We start from the raw sequence: 18,722 nt of genomic DNA on the forward strand, positions 1-18,722 counted from the left end.
TAACATATCTTGCATTCCTAAAAACCTCTCGACACCGCATGCTTTATAACCTATGCAAACCACCACCCCAATTGGTTCCATACCACTAATATTTACCTCAACCACTGTAATACTACGGTTTTCTATGACTATGGGTACTCTATCGAGTGGGGCTTACTCTGTCGAGTAAGTATCTTTTTACGCAAAACAGTAGCCGACCTGATGGGTACTCGATCGAGTATGTGTGACACTCGATCGAGTAAGGGGCACTTGATCGAGTAAGTGACTTACTCGATCGAGTAAGTGCGTATTACGGGTTGTTTAGCTGGGTTTTGTTAATAATGCGAGATTAATATAAAAGGGTTTCCGTCACTTTGCTTAATCACTTTTTCATCTTCTTAAACCTTTCAAAGAAAAGAAAAGAGTTTCGTAGTTCGCATCCATCGCATTATTAGCAAATCTCAAAGCTTGGTTTGTCGGATTGTCTCGTTCTTTACGCCGTTGTGATCGTTGTGTCGAGGGTAAGCTTCTTATATAATTTTTATAATGTTTTGATAAGTTTGGTTAAACCCTAATTGGGTAGAATTGGGGGATTTGGGTGTATTATGATGATTGCGTGGTAATTATGTGATTATGTGTTATAAGAGGAGGATTCATAGAGGAAAGATTTTGATTAGCTGTTGTGACGGTCTCGTGTGATTGCTATTTCAGGTAGGGTTTCTCTACTCAGTATTGATTACATGGTGTTGTTGGTGATTAATTGTTGTTGTTGTATATCATATTGGGATTGTATTTGGAATTGGTGATTGTTGATAGTATAAGGTGATTGTTGTATAATTGTCTGTGGTTTGCGAGGTGCGTCCTCAGCTGAGTGGAGTCACTTGCGGGAGTGGCTTCACGCCCTTGATTCGGCTTCTGTGGAACCCGCCACAGAAGGGATGTGCACATTTAGGAACTTGGATTTATCGCTCAGATGAGATGAGCGGGGCTTAGGTGGGAACGGCTGCGGTCCGCCACTGGCGGTGTGGAATACTTGTTGCGATGAGTATTTCGGTAGAATTACACACTTTAGTGTGTAGTCAGGTGTGTGGTGATGTGACGGAGTTTGGTTGATTGGATTGGATTATAGTATTGTTTTATTGCAGCTGTGTTGTTTTGTGTAATCAGTACTGACTCCGTTTAAATTGTTTTAAAAACTGTGGTGATCCATTCGGGGATGGTGAGCAGTTATTGAGCAGGTGTGGGTTGATGCGCATGGGATAGCTGGGTTAAGTCATCACGAGCTGTTTAGAAGTCTTCCGCTGTGTCGAACATTATTTTATATTGTTTTAGTTGGTTTGATAGTTTGAGGAACATTTGTATTTTACTTTATCGGTTTTGGGATTTGTACTTGTATCGCTTTAAACTTAATTATTAAAGTATGTTTCTTTATGGTCTATTTGATATTCATTGCCTCGGGTAACCGAGATGGTAGCATTATCATGCCTTAAGTGGTCCTGGTAAGGCACTTGGAGTATGGGGGTGTTACAAAGTGGTATCAGAGCGACGATTTTGGAACCTGTAACTAATGAACCCAATGAACTTAGGGAGTTAAAATAAAATGAACCTGGGTAGGAGTTGTTAGGAGCTAATGCAAAGACTTGGGAGACGTCCTAAAGTGGCGATCTCGCCCTACAACTTTCAACCGGTCACTATGGGGTGTGTCTTGGGATCGTTATGTGTTTGTCTTGTATGTTGTATATCTATATAGAAATGCGTCGTGTGAATTGGTGGATGAATGCATGTGGAGTGTTGGACCCAGAATTACCCTGCATCATCAGATACGAGTCAGGCAATACCCAAAGCCGAGCCTGAACATTAGTTATCTCACACAAAGAATTAGAACGCCTGATCAGGCACCAACCAGGAGGGAAAGACAGGACATGCATCTACTAGGCCTGGCCTGAAGGGATACCACGTTAGCCACAAAGTCAGCATAGCCAGGGCAAGGCAGACAACAATTAAAGCACGGGCAAGGCTTAGGAAAACAGTTCCTACAATCAAGGGAGACCCATTCAACATTCCACACAAAAAGCATAGAGGATTTGACTAAGCAAGAGTAACGGCTGAAAGGTTATAAGAAGTCAACCAACCACCCCCGGGTAAATAGGGCACGAGTCCAATTTACCAAAAAAACCCTAAATTACCCTGAAGAAGTCGTTGCAAAGCTATTATAAATAGAAGAGAAGAAAAGAAGAGGATCACTTGCTTACACATTTACTTACTCTCACTTTACTCTCACACTTGTATTCAATTAAATATCTTAGCATTACTACTAAGCAGCCGTACTATACATTTCACCTGACATACACATTTCCTGTCAGGGTATCAAAAGTCATAATAATAATCCCTCCTGACTTGATGCTCGTGGTTTTTTCCCTTATTCCTAGAGTTTTTCCACGTATAAATCTCTGTGTAATACTTTTGCATTTATTCCTTTATTCGTTCTATTATACTAGTCAGGCTATTTGTTTTGAATTAGATCACCCTGCAAATTCTTCCATGGCAGGATATTATCTCTGTGAAAATTCATGCTAAAACAATTGGCGCCTACCGTGGGGCATCTAGCTCAAAAATAATCAAAACCTAAATCTAAACAACACAAAAACAATTTCAAAAAATGACTGGAGATAGCATTGAACAACAATCGTCACGCCAAAGACCAATTGTTGGAAATGGAACAACTGAAACAGAAAATGGCCCAGGTTGAAGCTGAAGTTATGAAACTAAAGGAATCAGAATCTAGTTTGAAACAAAGGCTAGGAGACAAAGCCTCGGGTTCAAAATTAAAAATTCAGCCTGACACCACACCATTCTCTTCAATCATCAAGAACAATGATTTCTCCAACATTGGTACTCCAACTCCATCAAAATCCAGAGCAGGAGAAGGTGATACAGACTCAGAAGAGATCCCAAATGAAGAGGCTGTACCAGATCAAACCAACACAGCAATAATGATGGCCATGCTCCAGGAAATCCAGAAACTCCATGAGAAATTTGAGAAGATCCCTGGAGTACTCACACCCATTGAAGAAGAAAATCCAGAAAGCTCTGCTGACTCACCCTTCGTGGATAAGATAGCAAAGATAGATCTACCAAAAAAGTTTGTGGTGCCATTAATGAGAGTTTATGATGGAACTACAGACCCACAAAACCATGTAGCCTACTACAAACAAAGAATGTTGACAGCCTCCATGCCTAGTGAACTGCGATAAGTTTGCATGTGCAAGGGATTTGGAACAACCCTGAATGGACATGGCCTACAATGGTACATAAATCTACCAAATGGAAGCATCAAGTCCTTTGCTGATCTGATAAACTCCTTCAACCACCAATTCGCCAGCAGCAGGGAACTTGAAAAGAGACCCTTGACTGTCAGATCAAGCAAAAGCCTGGCAAATCAATCAGAGCATTCATGACCAGATTCAACAAAGAGAAAGTATCAATTCCCAAATGTTATGTTGGAACAGCCGTGGAAGCTTTCAGGAAAGGGCTACCATTGGACAATGATTTCTATGATGAAATGACTATGAAGCCTTGTCAGAACTTTGAAGACGTCCAGACATGAGCCCTTGGCTACATACGGCTAGAAGAGGATAAAGGTTTCAAAGCAGACACCACTGATAACAATTCAGGATATGACAGGTCCAACAGAAAAGTTCAAATCATAGAAGAAGCAGTTCCAGGCCATCCCCTTATACAAGGCCTGACATATCAGAAGTCAACTATGCACATGAACAATGAGGTAACTCCTATACTTATCCCCCTATTCAAGAATATAACTTCTTTGTTGACACTGCAGGATTGATCAAAAGGCTTGAAAACATGGGAGACAGTGTCAACTGGCCAAAGAAGACAAATAACCCTAATTCAAGGAAAGACACAACAAGATGGTGTGAGTTTCACATGGACATAGGACACACAACAGAGGAATACCTGGGACTATGCAGGCAAGTGGCTTACCTGTTAAAGAAAGGCTACCTGAAAGATCTAGTGCCATCAAAGAGCAGGTAAGACAATGGAACAAGAAAGGACCATGAGAGACCACAATGTAACCTATCTCCAGCACCACCCATCTATGAGGTCAAGTTCATCAATGGAGGATCTGAAATCTACGGCCTAACAAGCTCTTCTGCAAAGAAAATAGCCAGGGAGTCAAAAATGAAATCTCCTTTTAAACCTAGAAATTTACCTCAAATTACTTTTGATGATACTGACATGCAGGGAGTCTCTGATGTCCATCATGATGGCCTGGTCATTACCATGCAAATAGGAATCGCACGTGTCCTCAGAATTTTAGTAGATGGGGGCAGCTCAGTCAAGCTAATCATGCTTGATGTCCTGAAAGCAATGAAGATTGATGAAAGCCAGATCATAAAGAAATCAAATGTCCTGGTAGGATTCAGTGGTGAAACAAAGAACACTCTAGGAGAAATCTACCTGCCAACATACGTTGAAAGAGTCTCCTCATATGAGAGATTTGGAGTTCTGGATTGCCTGTCATCCTACAATGCCATCCTAGGCAGACCCTGGATCCATAATGTTCGAGCTATCTCTTCAACTTACCACCAATGCATCAAGATACCAATAGAGTGAGGAATAACAACCATCAAAGGTGAACAAAAATATGCCTAGGAATGTTATACTGAATCATTAAAACCTTCCAAGGCAGGTAAGTCACTCGCCTAGCAATTACAGTACCCTGTCAGGAGTACTTATGTGGCAGAAACCAAAATGGAGAAAGATCAGGTAATTTAAACCCTGAGTATCCTGACAGACATGTACTGGTAGGATCTGATGTCCCTGACAATATCAGACCAGAACTAGTAAGTTTTCTTAAAAATAAATTTTCATGCTTTGCATGGTCTCACTTTGATATGACTGGTATATACGCCAATATTATTGTTAGGGATAAAAATTACAAATTTATTAAGTAATGACGTGGCATCTATCCATTGGACGAAACCAAGTGGGAAGGATTGATGACGTGGCGCGATATGGACCATAAGATGAAAGTGGAAAAAAACAAACATAAAGTCAAAGTTGTTACTTGCATAGTGGGAAAAATATAAATATCTTCTTTGGCAAGGTTTGAACAAGTCAACAGGGAATCTTTAGCATAATGAGTAAATGATGAAATAAATGGGTCAACAGCTGTTACCTATTATTTGGGGATTGAAGGCTGAAAATCAGGAGCAGATTCTGGTTCGGAAGAACCTGGACGCAGATGCAGAAAGGGGGAATATGAAGATTGGAGCATCCCATGGAAAAAGTCAATAACGGCTAGTCTTAAGATAGAGGAATATTTAATGGAGAATTTAAAGGAGCAACTAATGGGACATTGAATGAGTCAAGCAACCACCTCCTATTTTGGTGTAACCGACGCAGGAATTCAGGAGCAGAAATTGAGAGGATGTTGTTGACTCAACCCTAGCATTCAACAACAACTTTATAAAGAGGAACAAGTCACAATTACAAGGGGATCTCATTCCACACACTTCAACGCTCATACTCACTCAATTCCGTCTACCATCTAGCACTATCCCAATAGAAAATTAGTCCTTGTATTTCCTTACTTGCATAATTCCGTCTCGATTATAGTGCCAAATTGGTGGGATTCCGACTCCCCCCGCGGTTGTTCCCACACCGGGTTTTCCGCGTCACCAAAATTCCTCGTGTCACTCTCTTATTTCGTTGTTCATTCGTTCGTTAAATTCATTGCATTCATTCCGTCGTTGGCCATAGATTAATCACTATCACTCACTAATTAAATTAATAACTCGGTAAATTTTTACCAAAACAGTTTGGGGCCCCCCGTGGGGCATAGTGATCATTTTCTATAGCCAAATCTCGCAAGACCATACCAACCGTCATCATGTCCAGAACCAGCCAAAATCCTTGCAGCAGCCAGAGTATGTCAACCCCGTCCTCTGGAGCAGGAATCACCCCTGCATCTCAGGATCGAAGCGCCGCTCCAAAGATCCAAAGACGGTTCCCGTCAGCATGTCGCCCAGAACCATGCCTCTACCTCAGAAACCGCCGCAGATACCCAAGGCGAAAGGCGCACCCACGACCCGGATCCAAGCAGGAAAGCGGTCCCAAGAGAGAAGGTGAAGTCTGTAGAACCCCGACCCAGGAGGGATCAGGTGCAGAAGTTCTCAGAAACAGAGGACCTCTAGCGCTTCACCCGATGCAGGTGATGATTCAAGGGATGGATACTCTGCGTCAGGCCGTTGAGGATATGAGGAAAGACAACCAGAACCTGATTGCTCAGATCGTGACAAAGAAATCAACCCAAACCAAAGACCAAGACCTGAGGCCCTGAACCTGACCAGCGGTGGAGGATCAAGTCGGTCAATTCCGTCAGAACTAGTCACCGTGACTAGACCTTGCAGTGTAGCACCCAAATGAACCAATTGAGCCCGGAGGATTGGGATGCTTGTCGCTTGACAATCCACCCATCTGCAGCAGACACCGTAATGCCTTGTTTAGCACTCCGTCAGATCTAACCTTCTCCCTTTTTTCGTACTCCCGCACACCGACATCGGGATGGCAACTGACTGTCATCAACGCAATGCTCCATCATACATCCAGTTCACCGGTGAGCCTGGATCGGATGTTCAGCAGACACCGGATGGCGCCAGATCTATAATCGACAACGCCAATGACAAGTCATCCAACATCTGGCCAATTTTCTGGAGGACCCTGGTTGGGAGGTACACCTGTCGGTTCCTTCCCGCCTGTTTCTAACCCTCTTGCAGGAGCAGGTAGTTCGCTGGAGCAACAGTACCAGGAGCTGAGGGACATGATGTACAGGATACCAGGCGTAGCGCGTCCATTAGAGAAAGCAGCACGAGACAGCTACACAGACTCACCTTTCGTGGACGACATAGCCCTTATCGGCGTTCCTAAATGATGTGTCCCACCAGCCATGACGCTCTACGACGAGACCATAGATCCAATTGACCACGTCAACCACTACAAGCAGAAAATGATGGTGATAACCGCGACCGAGCCCTTAAAGGAAGCTTGTATGTGCAAAGGATTCGGATCAACCTTGTCTGGAGCAGCCCTACAGTGGTTCGTCAGCCTACCCAACAAGAGCATATTCAACTTTGCCGACCTGGTTAATACATTCAACCAGCAGTTCGCCAGCAGCAGAAAGCCAGAGAAGCAGACCAGCGACCTCTATCGAATAGTGCAAGGATTTGAGGAATCTACCCGTGATTACTTGAACAGGTTCAACAAGGAGAAGGTGTCAATCCCGAGGTGCGATATAGAAACCGCTATACAAGCCTTCCATTGAGGACTGCACCAGAATTCAGAGCTATACAAGGACCTGACCATGCAACCATGCACCACCTTTGAGGAGGTACAATCAAAGGCGATTGCTGTCATGAGGCTGGAGGAAGATTCTGCACCCATAAGAGGCACTTACGATTCAGAACCAGTATCCAGAAAAGCCCCAGTATAAAAGAAGAGCGAAAGGTCCAAACCCTACAGCAGAAGTGTGAACAAAGTTTCTGGAAATTCTGAAGGAAAGGGCGAAGCAGATCTGCTTCCAAAAGTAAGTTAGTATGGTTTTACTACTAATCTTGCAGGAATATTCAAAGCCCTGCAGGAGCTAGGACGCAGAGTCAGATGGCCCAAGCCTCCAGCAGAAGGATACTCCAACAGCAGAAAGGATACCGGCAAAAAGGGTAAGTTCCACGGCAGCAACACCCACGACACTGACGCATGCCATTCCCTTAGAAAGGAAGTCAAGTATCACTATGACCAAGGAAACTTGGATCACCTCCTACCCAGAGGCACAACCAGGGTGAACTCTGCAGATCAGGTTCCGCCATCTCCTCCTCCTCAATGCACTAGAACTGTGAATGTTATTACAGGTGGCTCAAAGCTGTGCGGATTGACGTACTCAGCAGCAAAGAGGCATGCAACCAGAACCAAGGGAGACAAACCAGAAAATTCCTGTAGGATCAATCACCAGAATCTGCTATCAGTCACCTTTGACGAAACAGATGCCCAGTCTGCTCCAGAACAACACCACGATGCTCTAATCAACACGCTCCCCATAGGAAATTGCGGGGTGAAAAAGATCTTGGTGGATACCGAAAGCTCCGTCAACTTAATCATGCTAGAGACGCTCAAGGTCATGAGATTCACCGAGAAAGATCTAACAAAGAAGGCGGTCCACTTGGTTGGTTTCAGTGGCGAAACAAAGCATTCCCTAGGAGAAATCGCCATCCCAACTTATGCCGGAGTTGTCAACAAGCAGGTAAGATATCTGGTTATTGACGGACCCTCTACTTACAATATGATCCTTGGCAGGGCCTGGATCCACAAGATGAAAGCAATACCCTCAACGTACCACCAGTTTCTGAAGTTCCCAACGCCTTGGGTGGTGCAAGAAATACGTGGGGACCAGGAAGAAGCTAAGGATTGCTATAAAGTGGCTCTAAAGTCAACAACCGGCTCGCCTGCATAGCAATTACAGAGCCAGCGCATCCAGGACGAGTACATTGAGCCTCAGCAGGCAGAACTAGACGAGGTCATCCTGGACGCGCTGCACCCAGAACGAACCATGCTCATTGGATCAGAATGTACAGGTAACATTCGCGAAGAACTTGTTTGGTTATTGCGAACTAACATGGATTGTTTTGCTTGGTCACATAATGATATGATAGGGATAGACCCAAGTGTGATAACCCACAAGTTAAGTGTGGATCCAAGCTATAAACCTGTGCAGCATAAAAGAAGAAAGTTTGCTTCTGAAACGAACCAGGTCATAAATCAGGAAGTAGATAACCTGCTTGCTGCAGGAAAGATTCGAGAAGTGAAATATCCAGAATGGTTATCTAATGTGGTGGTGGTTGCGAAGAAGAATGGCAAGTGGAGGGTCTGCGTTGATTTCACAGATTTGAATAAAGCTTGCCCAAAGGATCCGTTTCCACTACCACAAATAGACGCCATGGTGGATGCTACTGCAGGTCATGAGATGCTGACATTCCTGGATGCCTGGAGTGGATATAACCAGATAAAGATGCACCCAAGCGACCAGGAGAAGACGGCCTTCAGGTCCGAGCGAGGTATCTATTGCTATAACGTCATGCCTTTTGGACTTAAAAATGCAGGATCCACCTATCAGAGGCTGGTAAACATGATGTTCAAAGAACAAATAGGCCAAACTATGGAAGTATACATAGACGATATGGTCGTCAAATCGAAGCAAGCTTCGCAACATCACCAGCACCTGGCAGAAACTTTCAACACCCTCAGAAAATATCAAATGAGGCTGAATCCGACAAAGTGTACCTTTGGTGTATCCAGTGGAAAATTTCTGGGGTAAATGATGACCCGTAGGGGGGATAGAGGCCACACCAAGCAAATCAAAGCAATTCTGCAAAACTGAGTCACCACAAAACCAAAAGACGTCCAAATCGACCGAAAGAGTGGCGGCTCTAAATGATTCATATCCAGATCCTCGGACAGATGCAGGCTGTTTTATGATGTACTTAGAAAGAGCCAAATATTCGAGTGGACAAAGGAGCATGAGAAAGCATTTTAGGAGCTGAAACATTATCTCAGCACCCCGCCACTTCGTCGAAACCAGAGCTAGGAGAGCCGCTATTCATGTACCTCGCAACCATGTATGCGAAGCGAAAGTGCGATTAGTACGAGAGCAGGAAGGATCGCAGCATCCAGTGTATTACGTCAGTAAGTCTCTGCTTCCAGTAGAGACCAGGTACACGTCACTAGAAAAACTTGTCCTTGCACTAGTTACAGCATCTTATAAATTGCGTCCTTATTTTGAGTCTCATACCATTTATGTGATGACTAATGATCCTCTTAAGACTATCATGAGAAAACCAGAATTGTCAGGAAGGATGGCTAAGTGGTCCGTGCACCTGAGTGGTTATGACTTGAAATTCGAACCTCGTACAGCAATAAAGTCTTAGGCTCTGGCATATTTTGTGTCCGACTTCTGCCCGGCTCTTCAGACCCAGGCAGAACAAGACATCCTGAACCTGAAAGAAGATAAAAAAGATCAAGTGTGGGAACTGCATGTGGACGAAGCCTCCAACGTAAAAGGTGCAGGAGTAGGGTTGGTCCTCAAATCACCCCAAGGAGATCTCATAGTCCAAGCTGTACGATGTGAATTTAAAGCCACAAACAACGAAGCAGAGTATGAGGCATTGATCTTGGTCCGGTCGGCTCGGATCTCAAAATCGACACCTCCCGGGTTTACAGTGATTCTAAACTTATAGTTAACCATGTAAATGACTGCTATGAAGCCAGGGACTCCAGGATGATGACCTATCTAGACGTAGCAAAGGAGTTGACCCTCAGATTTGCCACGTTCAACATCAAACAAATCCCCAGGGACTAAAACGCAGAAGCAGATGCGCTAGCCACCTTGGGGGCAACCTTCAAAGCAGGAACCATTTCCACAGTACCAATTGTCCACGTACTGAAACCAGCAATACTAAAACCTGAGCAAGAAACAGAGGTGTTGTGCAGCACCAGCAGTAAAGAAGATATTCCAGACTAGAGGAAACCGTACCAGGACTGGCTGCAGAACGATATCATGCCGGCAGATAAAAAGGAGGTAATGAGCTTCAGAATGAAGGCATCCAAATTCATACTAATTGATGGTGTCTTGTTTAGGAAATCCCTCGCTGGACCCTACCTCAGATGCCTGGATCGGGAAGAGTCTCAGGCTGTCTTGCATGCTCTCCACAGTGGAGAATGTGGAAATCATGCAGGGGGCAGGAGCCTGTCCAACAAGGCACTGAGGCAGGGATACTTCTGGCCCACAATGCGCAAAGATGCCATGGATTTTGCAAGAAAATGCGATGCTTGCCAGAGGCACGCGCACGTCAGCCACCAGCCAGCAGAGCCTCTGCATCAGGTCATTTCACCATGGCCCTTCATGAAGTGGGGAATGGACATCGTGGGACCATTACTCAGGGCACCAGGAAACAAAATCTATATGCTCGCCATGACTGACTACTTCTCCAAGTGGATAGAAGCAGAATCATCCTCCCAGGTTACAGAAACCCAAGCTATATCTTTCATTAAACGCAATATCATATGCAGGTTTGGCATTCCATCTGAGATTATATATGATAATGGATCCCAATTTATTGGAAATAAGACAGAAGCTTTTTGTGCTAGGTGGAATATCTCACTGCAAAAGTCTACTCCCAGGAACCCCAAGTCCAATGGACAAGCCGAATCCACCAATAAGATTATCATTGAAAACTTAAAAAAGAAGCTGGAGGAGATAGAGGCCAAATGGGCAGAAGAGCTGCCTCTGGTTCTCTGGGCTGACAGAACCACACCCAAGGTTACAACGGGACAAACTCCCTTCAGCCTGGTGTTTGGAGCAGAAGCAGTCATTCCATCCGAGGTCAAGGTCCCAACCCACAGGTATGGATGCATAACAGAAGACCGGAACCAGGTGGAAATGGCAAGCAGTCTGGACACAATAGACGAGCTCAGAACTAGTGCCCAGATTAGGATGGCTTCATACCGACAGCACAAAGGGGGTGGCGAACCTATAACAAGAATGTGAAAGTAAGAACCCCGCAGTAGGAGACCCGGTCCCGAGAAAAGTCTTCCGATACCAAGAACCGTGAGCAAGGAAAATTCGCCTACATCTGGGAGGGGCCATATCAAGTGGAAAGCATAGTTGGAAATGGAGCTTACCGACTCATGACTATGGAAGGGCAAATGGTTCCCAGATCCTGAAACATCACCCACTTGAAAAAGTATTTCACCTAAGCCACCAAAGATGGTCAAGAATCGGGTAATCACCACTGATACAACTCAGCCAGGTTCTAGATTTTGCTTTGAATATTCTCTGGCTCTAAAAAATTGATTGAACTCCAAAACCCATTTACATATATTTTCCTGCATATTTTAACCATCAATATCCTCTGGTTCTGAAACTCTTGCGTATATATTTTTTGATTTCAACATTTTCTGGTTCTGAAGATTTCTCTACGTCTATTCCGATTTTAACATTTTCTGGTTCTGCAAATTTTTCTGCATATATTGTAACTTCAACATTTTCTGGTTCTGAAAGTTTTTTCAATTTAATAAACAAACTTTAAGCATTTTAAATGTGTAAGTTCCTTTTCATAAATGTCTTTCAAATAAATGGCCAAGTGGATAAAAATGCAAACTAATCTGGCAGGGTCTGTATTCACTACAGAAGGCGTGTGTCCGTGGCTAAGCACGTACAACCGGGACAAACCAGTCTCTCGCGCTGCATTAGCACCCACGCAAGCCTGGCTTCTCTGAACGAGTGGGCGTACTAGATCTCTTAGCCAGCCATCAAACAACGATGGCCAAACATACGAAGTGCATGCACAAATCAAAGTACACCAGAAATGGTACGATACAAAATATTCCTAAAGGCATAAATACTGCATTTAGATGTAGTGCATAAATGTTCATCAAAATGATAAATACATCTGGTCCTCTGAACCAGACCAAAGTATACCGAATTGTTTATCAGAAACTAAAATAAAATACTACGCCCCACAGGACCAGATACTAGCTAACAAGCAAAATAAGTTTCACCTGCAAGAAACTATCACTACTCTAGGTCGATGTTCCACGATCTCGAGGCGAGAGTTCGAATACCACGAGCGGCGAGTCACTTCTTCCTCGGATCCGGCGCATCATCGAGAGCACCTTCTCCCTCCGCACTGCACGGCATGTCCGGTTCAGCCCTCGAAATTCTCAGACCAACTTTTTCTCTTCTGCTTCTAGATTCCAGCACCTGCACCTTGAAGGCTAGAGAAGCTTCAGTATCCGGAGCCTGTGAGAGGCGAATCTCAGCATCATAGAAACTTAAATCTCTCGAGAAATCTGGACTTGTCAAAAGCTCCAGGGAAATTCAGCAGCAGGAGAACAAGATGCCGGAGTATATCCAGAAACAGAAGCATTTCCAGAAGCAGAAACATACCCAAATGGTGGAGTAGACCCACAGATTGGGGGCATGGTTGCAAATGAAGTAATCTCAATGGAAGTACACTTTATGGCCGAAGCAGTATCAACCTTATTTCTGGCACTAAATCAAGACGCAGAACCAGAATATGCCTTTCTCTTCTCAGCAGGCTTAGGAGCAGCCCAGCGGCCCCTTTTCCTCCTCTAAGTCGGAATCATTTCCAAAGTAACCTTAGGCTTAGCAGATCCTGGAAGAGGGTGAGAAGTCAAGAAGCAGCAACAACAATACAACAAATAAAGCAGAAGTAGAGCAACATATCAGACGACATAGCATCCAGAGCCTGAAAGACTAATTTCCCTCCTCATCTTGAGGCTGAGAAGAAAAATTGGGGGCAATTGTTAGGGATAGAAATTACAAATTTATTAAGTAATGACGTGGCATCTATCCATTGGACGAAGCCAAGTGGGAAGGATTGATGACGTGGCGCGATATGGACCATAAGATGAAAGTGGAAAAAAACAAACATAAAGTCAAAGTTGTTACTTGCATACTGGGAAAAATATAAATATCTTCTTTGGCAAGGTTTGAACAAGTCAACAGAGAATCTTTAACATAATGAGTAAATGATGAAATAAATGGGTCAACAGCTGTTACCTATTATTTGGGGATTGGTCAAAATCGGAGCGGTCTCGTTCAAGAACCTGGACGCAGATGCAGAAAGGGGGAATATGAAGATTGGAGCATTCCATGGAAAAAGTCAATAACGGCTAGTTTTAAGATAGAGGAATATTTAATGGAGAATTTAAAGAAGCAACTAATGGGACATTGAATGAGTCAAGCAACCACCTCCTATTTTGGTGTAACCGACGCAGGAATTCAGGAGCAGAAATTGAGAGGATGTTGTTGACTCAATCCTAGCATTCAACAACAACTATATAAAGAGGAACAAGTCACAATTACAAGGGGATCTCATTCCACACACTTCAACGCTCATACTCACTCAATTCCGTCTACCATCTAGCACTATTCCAATAGAAAATTAGTCCTTGTATTTCCTTACTTGCATAATTCTGTCTCGATTATAGTGCCAAATTGGTGGGATTCCGACTCCTCCCGCGGTTGTTCCCACACCGGGTTTTCCGCGTCACCAAAATTCCTCGTGTCACTCTCTTATTTCGTTGTTCATTCGTTCGTTAAATTCGTTGCATTAATTCCGTCGTTGGCCATAGATTAATCACTATCACTCACTAATTAAATTAATAACTCGGTAAATTTTTACCAAAACAATTATTACCCATAAACTCAATATTGACAAATCATTTAAGCCTGTGCAACAGAAAAGGAGGAAGTTTGCCCCTGAACGCAACTCTATCATTAATGAATAAGTGGACAAACTCCTAGATATGGGAATGATCAGAGAAGTAATGTACCCTGAATGGCTAGCAAATGTGATTGTGGTACAAAAGAAAAATGGCAAGTAGCGAGTTTGTGTAGACTACACAGACCTAAACAAAGCCTGCCCAAAGGATCCATTCCCACTTCCTCATATTGATGCCATGGTAGATGCTACAGTAGGGCACGAGCTATTAACGTTTATGGATACTTTAAGTGGATTCAACCAGATCAAGATACACCCAGCTGACCAGGAAAACACTACATTCATCACGGTAAAGGGCATATATTATTACACAGCAATGCCCTTTGGCCTAAAGCATGCATGGGCAACCTACCAACGCCTGGTCAACATGATGTTCAAAGATCAAATAGGTGATACAATGTAGGTCTATATTAATGATATGGTGGTTAAATCAAAGAAGGCTGAAGATCATGTAAAAGATTTGGAAATAGCCTTCAAGATCCTGGAAGAATTCAATATGAAGCTCAACCCTTGCAAATGCCACTTTAGAGTCTCTTCATGCAAATTCCTTGGATACATGGTGACAAAAAGAGGGATTGAAGCCAGCCCAGAACAGATAAAAGCCATCCTGAAATTGGAATCTCCCAAATCAGTTAAAGATATCCAAAGATTAACAGGAAGAGTTGCAGCCCTGAATAGATTCATATCTAGGTCATCAGAAAGATGCAGATCCTTCTATGACCTCCTCAAGAAGAATAAATCATTCAAATAGTTGCCTGAACACGAATGAGCCTTCCAAGAGTTAAAAACCATAGACCGGGTCCTAGAGAAACTCTCGTTTATGACTAGGTCGTCCTACTACACATGCTTAGTCTAAAACTAGGGTTTTGTTTGCAAGAGAATTTTGATATTGCGAAAAGTTATCTTGAAATAAGGAAGTACATGTATATATATAGTAGAAGAGAGAACTAGGGTGTTAATCGAAACCCTCCTAAGAAACAAATCTTATCTTCCTTAATTTAATCCATAACATATATTTCAATTTAAGTAAATAGAATAAATCTTAAATAATTGTTTAAGATATAAAAATATCTTATGTCAATCTATTCTAGATTTATTCTTGTAGATTACTTGTGCATGGGATATGCTCGACATGAGAGATGACTCATAAGCCCAATTCATTCGAAACCCTAGCTGAAATAAGGAGTATGGATTAGGGTTTAAGTTTAGATAATTTAACAAACCCTAGGTAGCATGACGACCCATAAGTCGTTTTACTCACCAATAGGATAGACGTAAATTATTCAGTCTAATTAAACTCGTATCTCATCTTTATCATATATACATGTATTTTCGAAAATAGAGAATTGATTTGAGCTTTCGAAAATTGATTTTAAAACCCTAAAATCGTGCTTTCAAAATGCAACCTAAAGTTATAGTATAAATGACTATAACATTAAGCTTGGTAAAGTAAAGTTATGAGTGAAGTGGCTATAACTTTACTTTCCCAATATTATTTCATAGATACCGTTATTAGATGACGTCCTATACTAGCTAATCTTTCTGGAGATCTTCAGTAGTAGGATCATCTCTTCATTTAGATCATAAGCTCTTCATCTTGAGCTTCTTATAGACTTGATGATGCCTTTTTCTTGACTGATCTTCAAACTTGTGAGTGAAGTAGTCACAATGATGTTTTAAGAACTTTCAATGTTGTAGTAAGCAGCTATAACATTACTTCAATGATACTTCACAAATCCTCAATGTTATAACCATAAATGCTATAACATTGTGTGCAATAATCGTAGCCTTTATAAAACCTAGCAAAGACTAACAAACGATCACGCGTAAAGAGTATATACAATAAAAAGCACACTTCTCATTATCAAAACAAAACATATAACTATATGGTACAACATACCACCTGCCACGACTCCACACGATAACTCACGACCACCCATACACGACACAAATCCTGTATAAGCAACACAACACGCGACAACCACCACACTAGACATCCACCGTACCAACCACCACGACGCACAACCCTAACACCACCAATAGGACCGCCCCTATCCGACATAACCAATCACCTAAGTCCCAAGTCAAGTCGACAACCACACAAGGTACAAACTTCGTCTTAAGGTTCACGGCACCCCCCCCCCCTCATTAGACGCCAATTTCGCCTAGCACGGTGGTCAACGACGGTCAACAATGGACCTACTATAATCACTACAGTCAAGGGAAACTACTAAGGTCACCGGCATTATTCACGGTGGTCCATACGGTGTACATATGATAACTTAATTGATTAAGACAATATAAACATAAATTACGATGATCTTACCTTTTATCGCTTATTTACTATTTCCGTCTCTTAAATCTCCTTTATTCTATTTTATGAACTATTTTTCAGATTAGCTTTGTATATATAGTCTAGGTTTAGAGAGTCTAAGATACTGTGGACGTGGGTCCACCTGCACGCCCGGCCGATCTGCGGACGCACAACGGTCTTTTTTTTGAAAGCCACGCTCGGCGGCGTAAGAATGCTTTCGACCGGATCGTTTTAGATCGGTCGGTTTCGTCTCGATAAAGGTCTCGAAACGATTAGAGATGTTCGGAGTCGCCACCAAGCATTTGTGGGATGCTTGGAACCCATTCGAATCCACTTTATACCTCGGTCAAACGAAGCACAAAGCAGGGTTTGACATAGGTACTAAAGATAAGGAATCGTCCCTCTTTAGCATCCTATCTCTAGAATGACTCTCGTACGCCCTGAATAAGGTCATCCACTATCCAAAGTTTCTGAGTAAGAGGTGAAGGTACGTATTGGTAAGCCCTTTAATCAGACACCCAATCCCGCCCGCAGTAGCGGCCTCTATTGATCGATCTTGGTTGGTTGAATGCAAAAGTTGATAAAACGGTTTAAATGCATGAATGCACATCCATTAGTTTAAACCTAACATGTGAGAGCTTTCTATGTCGGTTGATTTAATCCAAGTATCAAGTATAAGATGTCGAGTTGGATTTGTTGATTCAAGATGGAAATTAAACATCCATTTACCGAATTAGGTTTATGGTGCATAGCGTGATCCATTTGTCTTAGTAAGGCGTTTTTTAAATACGGTGTTTGAATGAGCGAATTAGTCATCTGATCCATCCTGTATTCGGGTTAACCGAAGTTGGGATCGTCCTAGACTAGTGCTGGAAAGGGAACAGACCCTGCATCAGGCAGCCAGAAGAGGCGCGAGCCTATTGGCGATGAAAGAGGGTCTCCCATGGTTTGAAAAATAGAAAAAGGAGTGGCCTGTTTAGGCGCGGGCCAGTCAACGATGGAAGACGCGTTCTGACCATTGAAAAACGTTTATAAAACGTGTTGAAAAAGGGGTATTTGAACCCGTTTTGTTTTGAAAAGGCCGTTTTGACCGCTTTTGTGTTGATTTGAAGAACGAGACTTGAATAATCGTCATCGTTTTGACAATATTCGATGTCGGGTTCGACTTTGTAAGCTTGACATGAATAGTTTTGAAAATGATTATGAACTAATTATTTTAAGTTCATTTGAATATAATTAGTCAATATTCATCATCGTACTCGGGTTAAAATCCAACATGGTATATGGAACCAAGGATGACTTTGTATAGGTGACTAATACATTTGTTTGAAAATGTAAAGAAATGAAATAAAAGGCTTTAAAGTACCTTTTAAAATGTAATTAACCAAATATTATCACCGAAAAACGGATTAAACTGTCATGGTATTAAGAACCAAGGGTGAAAATATTTTATGGTTAAAAACTTGTAAAAACGATTTGAAAATACTTGAAATGGTAAAAACCGATTACAAATATGAAATATGAAAATAAAAGAGATGAAGAGACCAAAAACGGTTTGGACTTAAAGCTGGGCAGGGTCCTTCAGGCGCGAGCCTATCTGCTACGTAAGTAGCCTCTGCCTCAACTAAAAGTCCGGTTTTGGCTCATTCTTCTCATGTTTTGGACCATGTTATGCATGATTTAGCATGTTGTAGTCATGAAACATATGAAAACATGATAAAAGAAGATTTTTACACCCTCATACTTACATGCTAGGCTTATGGCGAGAAATCGACTTAAGTGTATCAACTCGTTTGGTCGGAAAACTCAGTTTTAAACCGTTTTGGTAAGTAAAAAGAGTGTTTTGTTAAGTTTAGTGATGGTGTAGTGGTCGAGATGGTCGGTCAAGTGATTTAATGCACGATGACGGTACCAAACAATGTGTAAGGCTTGTGTTTACGATCGGTAGGTCGTAAACACGTGTCGGATTGTGACTTAGGAAGTCGAGTCGAAAATTTTAACGGGGAAAAGAGGGGGCGGACACTCGCGTAACTCTCAAATGGTGGCATTTG

This window comes from Silene latifolia, chromosome 6, assembly GCF_048544455.1.
Source record: "Silene latifolia isolate original U9 population chromosome 6, ASM4854445v1, whole genome shotgun sequence".
In the NCBI taxonomy this organism is placed as follows: Eukaryota; Viridiplantae; Streptophyta; class Magnoliopsida; order Caryophyllales; family Caryophyllaceae; genus Silene; species Silene latifolia.